Here is a 19,217-nt window from a genome sequence, read left to right as displayed (position 1 = left end):
AAGACTTCTGTATGACTTTAAGTCATGTACGATATATGTATATAGGTAAGCATGTATGTGCGACTTTCCGAATGACCACGCAAAGATAACAACGACGACGATGACGGCGGCGATGGCGATGGCGGCGACGTCGTTTCTGCTTCGCAAATATGTGAATTTGTGGTGTAGTTGTTGTTGCCCTGGTAGTGGTGTTGGTGGTCGTGGTGATACTGCTGAAGCTGAGTGTTGAGCCGAGCAGGTGACAAGATCGAATCGAATCAAATCGAATAGAAGACGGGTACCTTTAGTCCAGATGAAGTTAGTCTGCTGTTAAACCGCGAACAAATCGCATGTTGGTCGGACCAAGTTACGCGGCAAAGAACAACAACAACAACAAGAAATTTTCAAAACCGATTACCAAAAAGGAATCCCCTCGAAACGAAATAAAATACAAAACATTGAATTGAATTAGTTTTGCAAAATAAAAGAAAATTGAGAACGAAAAACAAAAAATAATAAATAAAACGTGTGTGATAGTGTTACGAAAATTTTATTTTTTTTTTTTTTAAAAATTATAAATTTTATGTTGAAAAATTACTAAAATTAAATTTTGAAAAATTTTGTTCAACTTAAAAATATAAACATTTTTTTTTAAAATTATATCAAACGTTTCGTTATTTTCAATACAAACATTTTATAGGACTTTTATTGGAGGAAGAAGACGAGAAATACATTAAATAATTTATTCGATAACTAAAAGGCAAGTACATACAACAACAACTACAAAAAAAAAACAAGTGAATGAAATAAAACCGATATAATGAGCTGAAAGATGTTGTCCTTGCCAAGCCAAGGATGGATGCCCTGCTTGCCTGCTCTTCCACACTACAGTGGCCGCAATGGCGCGATGCTGTTGAAATACTAACACTTTGACACTTCACTTGCTTTGTCAATTCTGACTTCAATTTGGTCATTGGCGGTTATTTAGTTATTTGCTTGTTAAACGATCTCGCGCGGTAGTGTATGCTAAAGACCTCGAATTTGTTATTCGTCTTTTTCCGTCATTATTATTTATCTTTTTTTATTTAATATTTATTTTTGAAATTTCAATTCAAATTAGCAGATAAATGAGAGAAAAAACTTACTATTGCTTCGATATGGCTCACATATGGCGGACACGGATGCTTATTGTTGCCTATGGTGTGGCCCAGCATACTAATGTGAATGAAATTCAAATTTTCTTCATTTCTAAAGATCTTTTTATGAGACCAAACATTTTTTTCATTATTGGTGTGTATCATTGTCGCGATTAGACTAAGCCCACGTGCGTGGCCACGGAGGGACTGAAGGAGGTGATACGGGTAGGGGGAGTTGAGTTGAGGTAGGTCAGCACAGGGACAGAGATGTATATATGGAGATGCTGAGATGCTTGTTTTGGGAATGGGAGTTTATTGATAGCTAGTGGCAATGGCTCTTGGTTTTTTGGTGGGATGTAAACCAACGATTGATTGAATCAAAAAAAAAAAAAAAAAAACAAAAATAAATAAAAACCCGCTCTCGATCCCAGAGTATGGGTGGGCATTTTTTTGTTTGCTTTTGTTTAAACGAAATCAAAATGCCCTTCACTTGGAGGCAAGTGTATGTTGGCTTGGACGGGTTGATGTATGAACATGTCTGCGTTATGCACCCATAACCATCGAAGCACCACTAACTGTCAGTTTAACGCACCAAACCAAGCCAATTCGTGGTCAGATCACTTTATCGCAGTGTTGTCGTTGTATTGACGAATGTTTGAATATACGAAATTTCTTTTGTTTAGTGACTGCCTTCGGCCGCCAATAGATCATAGTCCCCACCTCATGTGTATCGAACTAAAACGGAAGTATTTCCTCCGATTTGAACTAAGCCAAACAACCAAACACCAGGGTGTTAATTGAATATTTGGTAAATTAATAATAAACGTTTCCCTAACCTCGACTCAGGGACTTGACTAAACGGCGCGCTGGTAGGGGATAGGCAGTCAATTAGCTCAATCATTTCGTTTCTAGTTCACCAAACAATTGAAGGCAAAGACCTCACCAGAAAAAAGAGAAGAAGAAGGAGACGAAAAAACAACGCAAGCTTCAAGAAGGTGACAAAAATTACAATTCAGCAAAACAAACTGAAACCAAGCCATTACCAGCCATCACCAATAAGCAACAGATACTCCACACTACATCACACTGCTCAATGACCGCATAATTTATATGAGTTTACAAATAGCAACAATAGCACCAAAAGTTTACACCATAAAATGATGTTTATTTAAATATGAATTGATCCCAAACCAGTTAGTACATCGTAAAAAAAACGACCCAAGCCACCAAAATTCAGAATTTAGTGAAAACTATTTCCGAGCAAACCATAAATTGTAACACTATCGAATCAATAGACAGCCACTAAACGCCAACTACCATCATCTCAAAAGCATCTTTTGGGCGTGTATGTGTGTTTGTGTGCGATGTATTGATTAAAAAGGTACACAATATACATAAAGACTTGTATTTCCGGTGAGTCTGAATTGAATAGAGATTTTGTTTGCGTTAAATACGAAAATTAAATTCCATTGAAGGTCAACTACATCGATCGCTAATCGAGGGACACATGGGTAGACCACACGAGTTCTTTGAATTAACCAAAGAACGCGTTTCATTTTCAAGGTTGGCTGAATTTTAAGTGGCGCAAAACCATCCGAAAGACCGTTAAACCGATAATACAGAACAAATAATTATAAACAATAGTTAAAAATCATTAGTTTATAATCTAAATAAAAAAAAACACTTGAAATTCCGAAAAAAATTATCTAAATTTTTTCACAAAATTTTTTACAAATTTTTTTAAAAGTTTTGATTTTTGCAAAAAAATTAGAATTTGGAAACTATTTTAAAATGTTCAAATATAAAAAGAAATAGAAATTTATTGTTTAAAGTTTATTTTAACCGCCAAATATATGAGGCCTAAGGGGCCTGGACCATTTAGTAGCAATATTCACCTACAACCAGAGTAATGCTTCTAAATACGGTCTGCTGATTTTACATAAGTTTTTTTTTTAATTTTGAAGGAAACCTTTTAATATTGTCCAGCTTCTAAACGATAATTAAATCGTTTTGTATATATTCATATACGTTTTTGGTAAATTTAATGGTGTATATTTTGTTAAAAAGCATAAATATTCATCACGTAAAAAAAAAACATAAAATCTTAGGAAATTAGAAATAGTTTATGTGATTTGTTCTTTAAATTAAAATATAAGATGTATTAAAAATTTTTGAACTATTAACAACATTTGACCATTTAAAACATTTCACATCTAACACCAACAGTAAATGTTAGCATTTTAGCAAATTTTCTATTGTCTAGGGCGGTATGCACCTCAAACGAAATTTTCGCCATAAGAAATGCATTGACGAATCCTAAGCCAAATTTTAAAGCATTATATGTTTTTTTTTATTATATTGGAAGACAACTATTGCTTTGATCATTTTTTGCACCACGTTATGGATTTGTTTCTACAAAATACCGCTTAATTTTGATAAATGCGTACTTTAGCAGTAAAAAAAGTGTAGCAGTTTGGCCAAACGAATGCATACTGGGCTTTACAGCAAAAATTTTTTCTGTTTTTGCTAACAAATTTCTCTGAGTGTATGTATTATCTGTATGCCACCGTAGCGCAGAGTTTTGCATGTCCGCCTTTGACGCTGAACGCCTGGGTTCGAATCCTGGCGAGACCATCAGAAAAAAATCTTTTAGCGGTGGTTTTCCCCTCCTAATGATGGCAATATTTGTGAGGTACTAGCCATGTAAAACTCTCTAAAGAAATTTCGCATTGCGGCATGCCGTTCTTGCCGACTTGACTATAAAAAGGAGGCTCCTTATCATTGAGCTTAAACTTGAATCGGACTGCACTCATTGATATGTGAGAAGTTGGCATCTGATTTTTAACGAAATGTTCATGGGCAAAATTTGCATTTTTGCATTTTGTATGTATTTTCTATGGGTACTGTGGAGCAAAAGTCTTAATTCGGTACTGAATTTCAGCCTAATTAGTGAACATTTAAGTTTTTACGGCATTGAAAATCTAAATTTGAGGTCTATATGGGATATATATTTACAATTAGAGAAAATTGTAAGAAAAACCAGCAAACGTTTTTACTGTCACAACAGAAACCTGCAGCAGTAAAAATTTTCTGCTGTTTTCTGATGATAAACATTTTATGATAGCCTGAAAATGTCAAAAATATTTTAGAAATTTTTACAATAAAATCAAAAATACAAATTGAATAAAAAAAGTCTAAATTTGGCGAAGAAAACTATTAATATATGCACTCAGAGAAATTTTGTAGTTAAAACAGCAAAAATCTTTGCTAAAAACATAAAATCTGCTGAAATTGGGACAGCAATAAAGTTTTGCTAAAACACCAAATATCTTAAGAGTAGCCTAAATACTTCAACGCCCAGAAGAGCGATAGCCACAGTGATACGTATACGTATCGACTCAGAAGCACTTTCTGATTCGATTTAGCTATGTCCGCCTGACCGTCCTCCGTTTGTCTGTTTTGTCTGTTCATGTTATTTTGTGTACAAAGTGCGGGTCGCTACTTTCATCCGATCGTCTTCAACCAACAACCCTGCCGTTGAGATTTTTTGAAAAGAGTAAAAAAAATTATACATATATTTTTTTTGAAAAAAAAAAGAGTCAATAAAGTGTATTTTTTAAAAAAAGGTCAGAGCCTTCTTTATTCCTCTTCTCTGATCAGTAAGACCTGCCTGGAAAGACAGGTTTCAATACACTTTCTTGTTCCACTTTGCCGCTTCGATGAAGACCTTGTATTTGAATGGCTTAACGCCTCTGAGTTCATCGAGTGCCTGAAAACAAAAAAGAACCAAGTATCCAATTTCTACTTTGGGATAGTGCGGGGCATTGACATAGTAAATGAAAACTGTCCTCTGCAGCGTCTATATTGTGACTCCAGCGGCAGATATAATCTTTTCTAATGCCTATGCAAGACATGTGTTTACTTAGCTTATTGTGTCCAGTTATGATCCCAATGACCGCACTTAAATCCTTCTTCTCCATTGACAGTAAACTTTCAAACTTTCGTTTCACATTAGTTTGGTTTGCTCACAGCCAAGTTTCTTTGTATCGCTCTTTGAGACCATAAAAATTTTGCGAGAGGGAGGTATGCATATCCACTTCCGTCATAGGGGGAAGATTTACTCCAGACTTAGCAAGTACATTGGCTTTTTCATTTCCTTCTCTATCCTTGTACACCGGCACCTAGCATAGAATCAATATATGGTATTTCTGTATATGAGAAAGTACCCTCGTTGTTTCTAAATGGATGTGGGAAGTGAGCAAATTCGAAATTCTTGTTGGTCAACATTTCTTGGTTCTGAACCAAGTGAGTCATCTGATCTATGCCTGTTTGCTTGTATTTTTTCCTATATAAAATCAGCTGATATCAATCCACGACCTCGATAACACCGCAATAACAAAGAGATATCTCTACTCTTTCTCACATGGCATATTTTTTACTAGTTTTTTTTTGATTTTCTCCCACTGTGCATCGTGATATATATCTAGTTGGACCTATTCGAACTTAGTTGTTTTTGATAACAACTGGACAAGAAATGCGGCATGTTCATTGGTTTCCACAATACATGGACAAACATAGCTAATCAAATGATCGATCTACTGAACGAGCCCTGCTTCTTATCATTTCAGAAATACAGAATGTTGAATACCCTGCATAACCGTAGAGGTTTAATTGCATACCATCCTTACAATGTCTGTTCACCTTTTAACTAGGCATATTCTTAACCAATGGTTTAGGTTTATTACCGATTTATTAGCTGAAGATTGTCTACATAAATTCATATATCCTCTGCCGGAGGGGGATATTGCTCTAAGACCCTATACCTCATAGCCATGATATTTCAAGACGGTGTCTGTCCGTCCGTATTTTTGAGTTAAGCTAGCTCCCAGTTATAAGCCTTTTATTACTAGAGGCAATTGGATGAGGTTCAAGGACGAAATTAGCAGTTGACACGGAATTAATAAGGGTTGCTTAACTATGTGGCTACTCCCGATAGGAACTTCTCTCATAACTTTCTTATTAATGTAGGTCAGTTGCAACAGTAAATGGGCCAAATCATTCAATGCTACGATATGGTTCCAACAAAAACTGACTTCCCAATCTGACTTCTTCAGTACGTGAAGGGAGCAAATATTGTCCGTTTTATCTGAAATGATGATTGTTGTATTATCCTCCAACTTCTACCTTGGGTATTTTCCTAAGCAGTCTAAAATGTATTTAGTAATTGGATGTACCTTCTTCCTTTCCTTTGGGGAAGGTACGTCTTTCGGGAGTCTATTGGAGACTATTATCTATCTTAGATTTAGTTTAAGGAGTTGCCTAACATAAAGTTGACTTAACTCTTAAACCTTGTATCTATAAACAAAAATTCTATATGGACTTTTGAATATGATCGCTTATTATTCTAAAACTTACTGGACAAACTCGCTTTATGGTGGAAGTTTTATAAGCCTGACCAAACTTAATGCACTTCCATTTGCATAAATTCCTTTTTATATCGAACAACCTTTATATTGGAATGATAAGCACATACGAGATGATAGCTTTGTTTTTAATACAAATCGACCATTCCATGAATAATTAGCCGTAATTTAAAGCAATAAATATCACGATTAGGCATTTTAAAATCAAATAAATAATGCACCCATTAAATCATTTTGAGGTTAAACGTTGTGCCCAAGTCCACAAGTGCACCGATTGTTTTGATTCTATTCCCGGCTATAAGACAAATATAAGCATTTTTAGCGGTGGTAATCAACCTTGCTCATGTCGTTCCTTAATTACATGGCTTCATGAGAAATGTTTGGACAACATATTTTTGAAAAATATTTTGCCAAAAGACTATCCGAATTCATTTTTAGTTAAATTAACAGAAGTATGTTAATGATACACTCCCATATATATATTTCCGTCTAGAACATGTTTAGTGTTCATTCACACTTCTTAAAAAATTTAGAGCAGAGATGTGACAATGCTGTTTGGCTTAGAATCATTGATTATACTTTGCGCTCTTGAAGTGTTTGATTTGCTTCAAGTCATTGCAAATAAGAATTTTTCATAATTATGTTCAAGTTTGAACATTATTTTTCCATCACTGAAAAATTTGACAATGCTTTTAACCTTAGCGTCGATATCGAAATACATATATGCAAAATCAGCACACTATCAAAATATGCAATTTCGCACATCTATAAAGCGCAAATTAAACGGAAATAGCCGATATTCATCGCCAACAACATGACCTTGGCCTAATATATGCGAAAATCAAACCCAAAAGCAGGTTGGCTTCGTAAACTTTGAAGTTGCCATGGCTGGCATTGCCAAATGTAATATATACTGGCAAAAATGGAACAAATCTGGGGAAATGAATGTGTTTCACCATACGTATCTCTATTTCAATATTCAATAGAACGCATTTCAAATGTCATGACGGAAGTTTTTCCCTATTATTTTGCAAATAAACTTGAATAAAAATTTTTTTGATATCGGCTTATGTATACATACATATGTCTATCTGTTTATGATAAAATCGCTTTATTTTGTCACTCCATAAAAAATCGCATATCAATGTGGCTTTAGTTTGTTGATTCAAATTAAATTCGTATATATAAAGAATTAACATATGGTTTATAAAATATGTATGTATGAATAGTTATTGTGAGATAATGGTGCAAAATTAAAAAAATATATAAACATTTTTTGTCCATTCCCAAGCTTTACGTTTAAACTGTTTTAGATTTTATTTTCTAGAAATTTCATAAATAATTTCACTTTTTCGAGTTTTGACCGGGACGAATCTTATATACCCTCCACCATGGATCGCATTTTTCGTGCTCTTGCCACGGTATCTCTTTTTTGGCAAACAAAGGATATAGGAAAAGAATTGATATGTTATTGGAACAATATCAAGTTATGGTTCATTTCGGACCATAATTGTACTGAATATTGGAGACCTTAGTAGAAGTCATTGTGTAAAATTTCAGCCAAATCTAGTAAGAATTACGCCCTTTAGGGGTTGAAGAAATAAAATAGGGAGATTGGTTTGTAGGGGAGCTGTATTAGGCTATAAACCGATTCATGCCATATTCGACACGTATGTTAAAGGTTATGAGAGAAGCCGTTGTACATCATTTCAGCCAAATCGGGTAATACTTGCGCCCTTAAGAAGCTCAAGAAGTCAAGACTCCAGATCGGTTTATATGGCAGCTATATCAGGTTATGGACCGATTTGAGCTATTCTTAACACAGTTGTTGAAAGTCATAACAAAACACCTCATGCAAAATTTCAGCTAAATCGGATAATAATTGAGTCCTCTAGTGGCTCAAGAAGTCAAGACCCCAGATCGGTTTACATGGCAGCTATATCAGGTTGTGGACCGATTTGAACTATTCTTAACACAGTTGTTGGAAGTCATAACAAAACACGCCGTGCAAAATTTTAGGCAAATCGGATAGGAATTGTGCACTCTAGACGCTCATGATGTCAAGACCCCAGATCGGTTTATATGACAGCTATATCAGGTGATGGACCGATTTCAACCACACTCAGCACAGTTGTTGAAAGTCATAACAAAACATGTCATGCAAAATTTCAGCCAAATCGGATAAGAATTGTGCCCTCTAGCGGCTCAAGAAGTCAAGATCCCAGATTGGTTTATATGGCAGCTATATCAAAACGTGTACCGATATAGCCCATTTACAATCCCAACGGACCTACACTAATAAGAAGTATTTGTGCAAAATTTCAAGCGGCTAGCTTTGCTCCTTCGAAAATTAGCGTACTTTCGACAGACAGACGGACGGACATGACTAGTTCGACTTAAAATGTCATGACGATCAAGAATATATATACTTTATGGGGCCTTAGACGAGTATTTCGAGGAGTTACAAACAGAATGACGAAATTAGTATACCCCCATCCTATGGAGGAGGGTATAATAAACTAAAAAAATAAGTAAAAGCGTGCAAAGTTCGGCCCGGTCGAATAATACCCTCGCATTTGTCAAGTACTTTGCCCGGTATCTATTTATAGGCAAACAAAGGATAAGAATTGCTATGATGTTGGAACAATATCAGGTTATCAACCGATTCGGGCCATACTTGGTTTGGAAGTTGGAGACCATGGTAGAAGTCATTGTGCAAAATTTCAGTTAAATTGTATAAGAATTTGAGCCTTATAGGGACTCAAGAAGTAACATAAGTAGCGGCACCTATATCACACCATGCTTAGCACAGTTGTTGGAACTCATAACAAAACATCTCATACTCAATTTTAGCCAGATAGGATAAGATTTTCACCCTCTAGAGGCTCTATAAATTAGGATCCGAGACCGGTTTATATGGCAGCTATATCAAAACATGGACCGTTATGGCCCATTTACTAAGCCAACAGACCTACACTAATAGGAAGTATTTGTGCAAGTTTGTGTGCAGTTCATTGTTCTATTTCTAAGAGACTTGCTCAATACAAAAGTTCAAATGTTTGTTAATATCAAATACGTTGCAATTTTGTTCTTCTTTTGATAAAAGTGCACATTATTTCATTGGATATCTAAAGAATTGGCATTACGTACTTCTAAGAATTATAGCAATTAAAAATTTTTAATTCGCATTTCGTCATACTCATTGCTAATCCTCATTAAAATCTGCCCAATGAAGGAATTTCATGCTAAACCAAAACAAATTGACTTTATTATTATGATAAGCTAATTAAACTGTGTAACAAGGAAATTAACATGGTAATGGTCAGTCACCACTTCTCTTCACCATGCGTAGAAATCCGGACGATTTTTCCATCGCTTTTTAATGTGATTCTCATGCAAAGATGATGTAAAGAAATTACTTGGAAACCAATTGTTTGGCAAGGAAAGTGAGAGTTCGGAATAGATTTCATAATAAACAATTACCTAAATAATAATTTATGACTTCCCTTCCACCTCCAGTGGCAAGTTGAGACACATGAAGTTTGAGGCACGCAAGCGTGAATTGTCATCATACAAATGACATACGTACAACTAAGTACGCTATATAATTATCTAAGATTTACTTGTCCCTAGGGGTGCTTTAACACATAATAAGTAACAAATTTTACTAACAAGGTTTCTTTGCAGCAAATATTGGTGGTGTTGTTCATCATAACCGCAATACCAATGATTTTAATGAGGCAAGGTTGAGCTAATAATTTGTCTAGAAACACATTTAAGCCTAATCGGATGAATGCACAAGTTTGGGTTTTCCATTTTCTTAATCACACCCGCTTAGATAAAATAACCCTTGTGCAAAAAAGTCCCATTGAAATATCGCTTAGCCTTAGAAGAGTTGTTAAAATGTTGCTATTCTGAAAATATTTTAGTAATTACAAGTGTAAATAATTGCAAAATTGTTATCTAAGCAGAATAGTTTATTTATCACTATTAAAAGTTTTTCCGTCGCCGTCATTGCGGTTTCCACAAATAAAAGACTCAAGACACACACTCGACTGTGTCAGACATTTGCAGTGATGATGATGATGATGCTGCCATAGCACCTTTGGTAGTTGTTATTTGTTGATTCACCATCTCAATAAGGCTGTGTGCTGGTTGATAGCAAATTTGTAGGGTTTGTAGAAACATGACATTTAATGCGGTGAATAATTTTTGAGTAGCCCAGGGGCTAGTAAGATTTTGTGACAGAAGCAAAGCAAATTTTGACGTTTATAAAGCAGTTGCTGGTTGTGAATAGATACGCAGGTCTAATACAATTTGCGAGCGGCGATTACTAGCCGCTTACACAAACATATTTATTTGTTTATGATTTATTGATGATTTGATTAAATATATTATTATATTATATTTTCACATTGCCATTTGAAAACGGATGACAAATGCTACACTGTTGAAAGAAATTAGCAAATACACTGTTGAAAGAAATTAGCAAAAAAAACGGCATCAGCATTCAATTGACTTTTATGGTACAATAAAATCATTAATCCAAAGAGACTTAAGCTTAACACTTAGCTTGGCTTGTTTTTTGCTCAGGCAGAAATGTCAACAATTTGTATAGTGAGAAAGTTACCGTTTACTGATTCAAATCAAATAAAGACAATATAAAAATTTTAAATAACATAAAATACAAAACAGAATAAAATCAAATAAAAAACAAGTTAAATTCCGATTCGGACCATAAATTAATGTATTGTAGAAGTCATTGTGTAATATTTCAGTTCATTCGGATAAGAATTGCGCCTTGTAGGGGCTCAAAAAGCAAAATCGTGAGATAGGTTTATATGGCAGCTGTATCAAGCTATTGATCGATTCTTACCGTATTATACACTTATTTTGTACAAAATTTCTGCCAAATCGGAGGAGAATTGCGTCCTTTAGGCTCAAGAAGTCAAGATCCCACTTCGATTTATATGGCAGCTATTTCAGGTTATGTACCGATTTGCGCCATACTTAGCACAGTTATTGGAAGTCATAACAGAACACCTCAAAATTTCAGCCTAATCGGATGCGAATTGCCCGTTCTATTGGCTTAAGAAGTCAAAATCCAAGATCGGTTTATATGAGAGCTGGTACCAGCTATACCAAATTTCGAGCAAATATGTTCAAACCGTAATAACTACGATTGACAAATGACAACATTATTGCAAATTTACCCAAATCTGACGAACATGTATATGGAAGCTATATCTAATTCTGAACCGATTTCAAGCAAACTTCCCAGACAATGTGGTAGTCGTCGAGGAAAGCGTTGTGCAAGATTGGTCAAACAATGCGCTTGCAGTAGCTCTAGAAATAAAAATCGGGCGATATATATATGAGTGTTATATCTAAATCTGAACCGATTTCTATGAAATTCACCAGTAATGTAGAGAGTTAAGAGAAAATCCTTCGTACCAAATTTAAAGAGAATCAGTTAACAAATGACCATTTTAATATTTACACTAATACCGAAAATCGGACGAACATATATATGGAAGCTATATCTAAATCTGAACCGATTTCTATGAAAGTTATGAGAGAAATTTTCCTGCCAAATTTCGCGAGAATCGGTTAACAAATGACCATTTTATTGCATTATTACTGCAAATCGGACGAACATATATATGGGAGCTATATCCAAATCTGAACCGATTTTTCCCAATTTCAATAGGCTTCGTCTCAAGGCCGAAAAACATGCCTGTATCAAGTTTGAAAACGATCAGATGAAAATTGCTACCTGTAGTTTGTATACAAATTAACATGGACAAACGGACAGACAGCGGACATAGCTAAATCGAATCAGAAAGTGATTCTAAGTCGATCGGTATACTTATCAATGGGTCTATCTCCCTTCCTTCTAGGTATTACAAACAAATGCACTAAGTTATAATACCCTGTACCACAGTATAAGGGGTATAAATAATTTTTCAAAATTTCGAGCGGTTAGTTTTACTCGTTCCAAAGTAAACGTGAACGGAAGGACATAGTAGAATCGACCTAGAATTTTAGACGATCAAGACTATACGTATATACTTTCGCAGACCAACTAAAACAAATGATCTTGAACAAACATAGGCGAAGAGCAACGACAAATGAGATCAACAAAACAAAATAATATAGTTTGTATACAAATTTGGTTCGCAACTTTCAGCGTTGTTTTGTTATATATAAGTTCTGAACTCATTAGTAAAACTATTATAGAATAAAGTAAATAATGCAAAATTGATTACAAGTGTTTGCCTTATGTAATTTCTAACAAATTAAGAATCTAACCAATGCTTTAATTACACCTTTTTTTACATTGTCATAGAGTTTAAGATTTATAATATTTCTAGTGATTGCATGTGGGCTTTCATTTAGTTATTCTTAACTGCAATCACAAATTAGACATATACCATCCCTTGCATTGATGTTGAACTATGTTTAAAGAATGATGATATTTAAATTAATCTTTCAAAGGGGAATTTTGTTCCTTTGTCTAAGTCAATTACAAAACAATTGTTTGCATGATCTGTAGAAACCTATACATTGTATGTATGTTTTTCGATGGATGATTATTTAATTGCTTTTGTTCTTTTATCTTTCGATATGTCTATTTGAATTGGTACATATTTCCTTATTGGTTTCTGTAAAAATTTGTAGAATCATACAATAATTGATTGAATTCTTGTGAAATTGAATAGAAAAATATTATGTGGTATATTCATATTTGATAATAACTGCTTGTCAGCACTAATTTTTAGTCAATATTTTCCACTCATCATCAACGTCTACTTTTTGATAGAATAATTAAAATCAACTTATCATAGATAAAAATTCCTTTGTGAAATGGATACGCAATTTTACAGTGATGATGATGGGCCGGCTTTCCTTTTTGATGCCCTCAGTCTTTTTGAGTTTAGATGTATTAGCCATGAGGAAGTTTATGAGAGTTTTGTCCGTGTTAAGTCAAATGGTTTGAACGAAGTTGATCCGAGATTTCTACGAATGCTACTTCCATATCTCCTACCGTACTTTACGTACCTGTTTAATACAATTTTGAGCTCCAGAGTGTATCCCATTATTTTGAAACATCCAAAGATTATCCTCATTCCCAAATCCAACGTTGATTATCGGCCGATATCAATTCTATGCTATCTCTCTAAGTTTTTCGAGAAAATCCTTCATGGACAGATGTCGGTATATCTTTACCAGGAGTCTCTGTTGTCAGAAAGAAAGTCCGGCTTCCGTTCTGATCATAGTTGCATTACTGCATTGGTTGAAGTGGCTAAATCGATTGGCTTTCTGGTTCTTTTGGATCACTCCAAAGCTCCTGAATCACCTGAATTTTGTGCATGAAACTACGGAATATTTTTAACTTCACATCAACGGCAATGAGTCTGATTATGTCGTGCGATAGACGGCAGTCTGTATGCGCAGGGAATATTTTATCTAACCCCTTGTTCGTAACTAAGGGGTTTCCCCAAGACTCGATTATAGGTCCACTTCTTTTTTCCTTATATGCGAACGATTTGCCTCATCAACTAGCACACGGTCCGATTATGATGTATGCTGATGACGTGTAGATTTTTCAAATCGGCTTTGTGGACAATGTAGACTACTGCATAAGTAAAGTTAACGCGGACCTGCATCGCGTTTATGACTGGGCTAGTAAAAAATGGTTTGTTGTTAAATCCAATTAAGTCCAAATGTTTGGTTGTTCACAAAAACAAGAATTTCAACATGCTACAACCGGATATTTACGTTAATGGTCGGAGGATTGCTATTGTATCTAGCGCGAAGAATTTAGGCGTGTTTTTTAACAGCTCTTTGAGCTGGTCCCATCATGCTAACATTGCAAAGCTTCGTACTTTATGGATCACACACTCTTTTAAACCCATAAATATCTGAATTCTTCTGGCGAAAACATTCCTAGTTCCAGGTTTAATATATATGGTTGTGAACTTTTTTCAAATTGTGATTCTTCGAGCCTCCGCAAATTGAATGAAGCTTTTAACAGCATAGTCCATAGTGTATGGTTTAAAAAGGAGTCAGCATGTTTCGCAATATGTAGATTCTCTATTTGGACTTTGTTTCAACAATCTTCTAAATACCAGATCATTTATATTTTTACATAACGTTATTGTGGAAAAGAAACCCAGATATTTGTTTGAGAGACTGAGATTTGCCCAATCCGATAGAGGAAGAAAGTTAATGCCTTTTAGAAGACGGAGTCTTATGTCTGAACGACAATTTTATATTAGCAACATACATTCATTGGAATAATCTACCACATGATATTCAATGCATCAGCAACACGATTACATTTTAAAAACGGCTTATTCAATTTTTCTCATAGTTAACTGATATTTCATTTCTTTAAATTTTGCTTTAAAATTTTAAATTTATTTGTGCTTTTTGTTAAATTCCCAATTACACACGTCTGTTTTATTTTAACACTTTTTATCCCTAATTATAAGATTATTACCTTGTTGTGTAGACAATAAATCCAGAAATAAATAAACAATAAATTTTGCCAGTAATTTTAAAATTTGTTAAAGCTGTTTATGTTTTATGCATATAAAGTTTTTTATATTAGAACAAAAGCATGTTTTATCTCATTGATTCATTTTCTATTTATAAATAAAACAAACATCTCATAAAACTTTGTACTTTTTCTAACTCCAGTGACTCTTTTACTATCGCCCAAAGGGTATGGTCTAAACTTCAACACATTCTCTTTGTATAAGATTTCGGTTTATCCCATTAATTAATTTTTTTAATACGCACCACTAAGCGTGTAATATTTTCTTAAAACTTTCAACACCAGCTAAAAGTGTTAAGTGTTGATAGAACATCCGCAAGAAACACCAGCAGTTGTGATCATGATGATAAGCAAAAGTTGGGTAAACAAAGGCACGAACAATCGACAATAGATAGGATATAGATCGAGTCACATTCCAAGCGATAAGATGATTCAGAACATTTCATACTCGTGTGTATATTGGTTTGTGACTGGACAAAACTATGAACTAAGGAACAGTAAGGAAAGGCAAAAGTCGGACGGAGCACCACCGAGTATACGAAATACTTTTAATAGATAGCACTTATATTCAAATTTAGTCAGACTTTAATTTTGCATACCTATTGAAATATCGAATAGAACCTTATACGGATTTCTTATAATGGTACGGAAATTGTGGCTTATACAGCATTAAAAGTCGAAAGGCATAAAAGATATATTTGGGAGTTTTATCTAAATCGATTTTGATGAAATTTTGCACACGTATTGGGATGTCAATTAAACCAGCTCAATCGGACCAAAATTGTGGCTTCTACAGCCTTAAAAGGCCATATCGGATGAAAAATATATATATGGGAGCTATATCTAAATCTGGACCATTTTTTTGGAACTTTGCACACATATGAGGACGTTGAATAAAACGCTCTATGCCAAATTTTGTAAGGATGGGACCAAAACTGTGGTTACTACACCTTAAAATGGGCATATCGGATGAAAGATATACATGGGAGCTATTATTATGATAAAATTTCGCACACATATTGGGACGTCACAAAAAGCACTTGGTGCCAAATTTTGTAAAGATCAGACCAAAATGTGCCTTCTACACACTTAATAGGCCAAATCGGACGAAAGTTATATATGCGAGCTATATCTAAATCTGAAACAAATTAGATGAAATTTTGCACACATATTGGGACGTGAGATCGCACCAAAATTGTGACTCCTACAGCTTTAAAAGGGCATATCGGATGAAAGATATATACGGGAGCCGATTTTTTTTCAAAATCATAGCGTTTATCCTTGGACCAAACAAGACACTTGTGTCAAATTTTTTGAAAATCGGACAACAAATGCGACCTGTACCTTGATTACAAGAATACATGGACAGACAGACAGACGGACATAGCTAAATCGAATCAGGAAGTGATTCGAAGCCGATCCGTATACTTATCAATGGGTCTAGCTCTTCTCCTTCTTAGCGTTGTAAACAAGTGCACAAATCTATAATACCCTGTACCACAGTGGTGGTGTAGGGTATAAAAATCAATTGACGTTATTGAAATTTCATAAGCAGATTATGCTGAAATGGCAATGATTAAAACCGCTTTAATTTCGACTTACTTTGCAGTCAAGGAGATTTATCCCAATTTTATAGCTTGTGGCTAGTCCCAACTCATGATTTTATGAAATCAAGCTGAGATTATCTCTATTTTGTGTTACTTATTACTAGTATTGTATATTGTATTATAATATAAATGGTACTACCAATAATAAAAATAACGAATTAAACTAACTAGTCCCAACTGGACAGTGATCAGACCCAAAGGTCATTCAAATTTATCATCTATCTTTAAAAACCTAGAACTAGTGCCGCACCGAATTGGCTCTTAATCCTACAAACACAACTCCCAAATTTTAAACTAGCTGCAACTGTAAAAATGGAAATTTTGCCCATGAACATTCCACTAAGGAACAGGGGCAAACTTCTCACAAACTTCTAGCTGCAACTGTATAGAAGGAAAATGAACTTCCTTGGGTTCTAAGAATTATTCGAGCATGACGATATTTACAATCATTCTACAATCGTATGTCGAAAAGGCAAAGAATACAGAATCGTATACATATACTGTTGGCAGGCAACCATCTTTTAATATCTTCTCTATGTATAAAATTAAAAAATCAAGATTTTTTTATTGAAACGGCCTTTCCAAATTCAACAAGCTTTTATGTTTCCATGTGTCACTTATACTCAAATTATGAATGAAAATATTTTTAAATTTTATAAAAATTTATATATGTATATACTCGTTGTGGTTATGGTTCCATTACTGTATACCTTGAATACTAATTTAGAGTTTTTCAAACTATTCCCAAAAATCTGAAAAAAAACACAATGACCAAATCAATTCCATTTAGTACGAACAAGTTGCGCAAGACAATGAACTTTTGAACGATTTCTCAACTCATCGTAGATGGATTAAATGGTAAACATCAATAAAAAAAAAACATAAATAATCTAAATTTAAATAAGACCAAAGAATTAGCAGTTTTCCCACTATATAGTGCTGTGCCTTGCAAATCATCAAAATCGCATTTTAAGACAGCTAACAAAAAATCAATTCGCATCTTCCATACAATTGTCATTTGATTGCCCATTTTGGCCATACGCTAGAGTGCGGTCTTGCATCCACAATTATGGGGGCAGCAGCAGCGACATAGGAACTATTCAGCATCATAATTATTGAAACAGAGAATTGGAATTTTGATCGCCTCTATTCCATGCTGCTACTAGCTGTCAACGCCTGATGCCCAAGCTTTTGTGGGATTTTATTGTCTGTGGACGTTTTTGAAAACTCAAAACGAAGCGAAATATGCTACTACACAAAATAAAATAGAAAAAAACGTGATCATACTGAAAAATGTGAACGGTGCGTACAGAATTTCAATTCAGGCTAAGAACGCTTTTTAATACGGAAATCAAAAAGGAAAAGAAAATAAAATTAAAAAACCACGAATCATGTCTTTTGGTTTGGTGGACGACAACTGAGTTGTAATGACGTCTTCGCACTGGCATGTGCCATGGGATAATAAATAGGCAAGTTACTATGTCGGCTGCAAAATTTACTCAATAAGAATTGCAAATAATCCAAATTTATAGCGGAGTGTTTGTGTTACGTCAATTTGACATTACTTTTCCCACAAATGGTGACTACTGGCGATAGTTATTGAATGTGACACAATAGTGTGAAATTAAAATTGAAAATTAGACATTTTATTTAAATGGTACATAACTAGATATTTATTCTAAATTCACTAATACTAAGCCTACTCGACCAGAGATACATGTTACAAAATAAAACAAAACTCACGTAGATAACAACTAAATTAAAAAATAATAATAATATATTAGGAGAGAGTCAACGAAAATTACATGTATGCATACATATTATAAAGCTTAAAAAAATATTTAAAATTTATAGAAACTAAAAATTTATTACAATTCCATTTTGAAATATTTTACGAAGTAATTGGAAAAACTATTTTTGAATTAAATTTTATATCTATATTAACCTACATATGTCTGAAGGGACTATTCTTGTCTGGCCTCCACACATAGCTTCCAACTAGAGGTGTGCATGTGAGCAGTGAGTTATGGTCCGTGATTGAAAAGAAAATTCTTGGTGCGTAAGCGTGAGTGAAATCATGATCACAACACTAATTACGGCTCACAAGAAAAATCACGACTCACGGGGTACTCGCTACTGAAAAGGCATTCACGACTTTCGAGATACTAATGACTTAAGGTGGGTATTACGTTCAGTTTTTACAATGAAATTCCATATAACAAAAATGGTGAAAAAATCTGTGAAAACATTTATATTTGTGGTACAAAGTTCTTCACTGACTGGAAATTTGACGTTTATTAAAAGCTTCCACGATACATTTTCCACTTGGGTCATCATGATCAAAAATAAATAATTTTCGTCACATTTGGGTTCATTGTGTTTCAAATTAATTACAATTGTAAACAAATAAATCTCTTTTATTTATTTTTTATGATAACACAATCTACCAAAATAAATGCTGGTGGTAAAATATATGATGGGTTTGCCGATTCGTACGAAGTTTATCAAC

General features: G+C 34.3%; 1 protein-coding gene across 1 annotated transcript in view; it reads left to right on the top strand.

Moving 5' to 3' along the window:
• The first annotated feature begins 726 nt into the window (after window positions 1-726).
• The window catches only part of LOC106083353 (elongation of very long chain fatty acids protein AAEL008004), a 45,999-nt gene continuing 27,508 nt past the window's right edge, over window positions 727-19,217 (top strand). Inside the window, exon 1 of the mRNA XM_013246297.2 lies at window positions 727-739. The gene's annotated coding sequence lies outside the window, so the exon portion shown is untranslated. The remainder of the gene's footprint in view (window positions 740-19,217) is intronic.

The sequence above is a fragment of the Stomoxys calcitrans genome, chromosome 2 (genome assembly GCF_963082655.1).
Source record: "Stomoxys calcitrans chromosome 2, idStoCalc2.1, whole genome shotgun sequence".
Classification (NCBI taxonomy): domain Eukaryota; kingdom Metazoa; phylum Arthropoda; class Insecta; order Diptera; family Muscidae; genus Stomoxys; species Stomoxys calcitrans.
The sequence above is the reverse complement of the archived record's forward strand: the minus strand, read 5'-3'. Positions and strand labels throughout refer to the sequence as shown.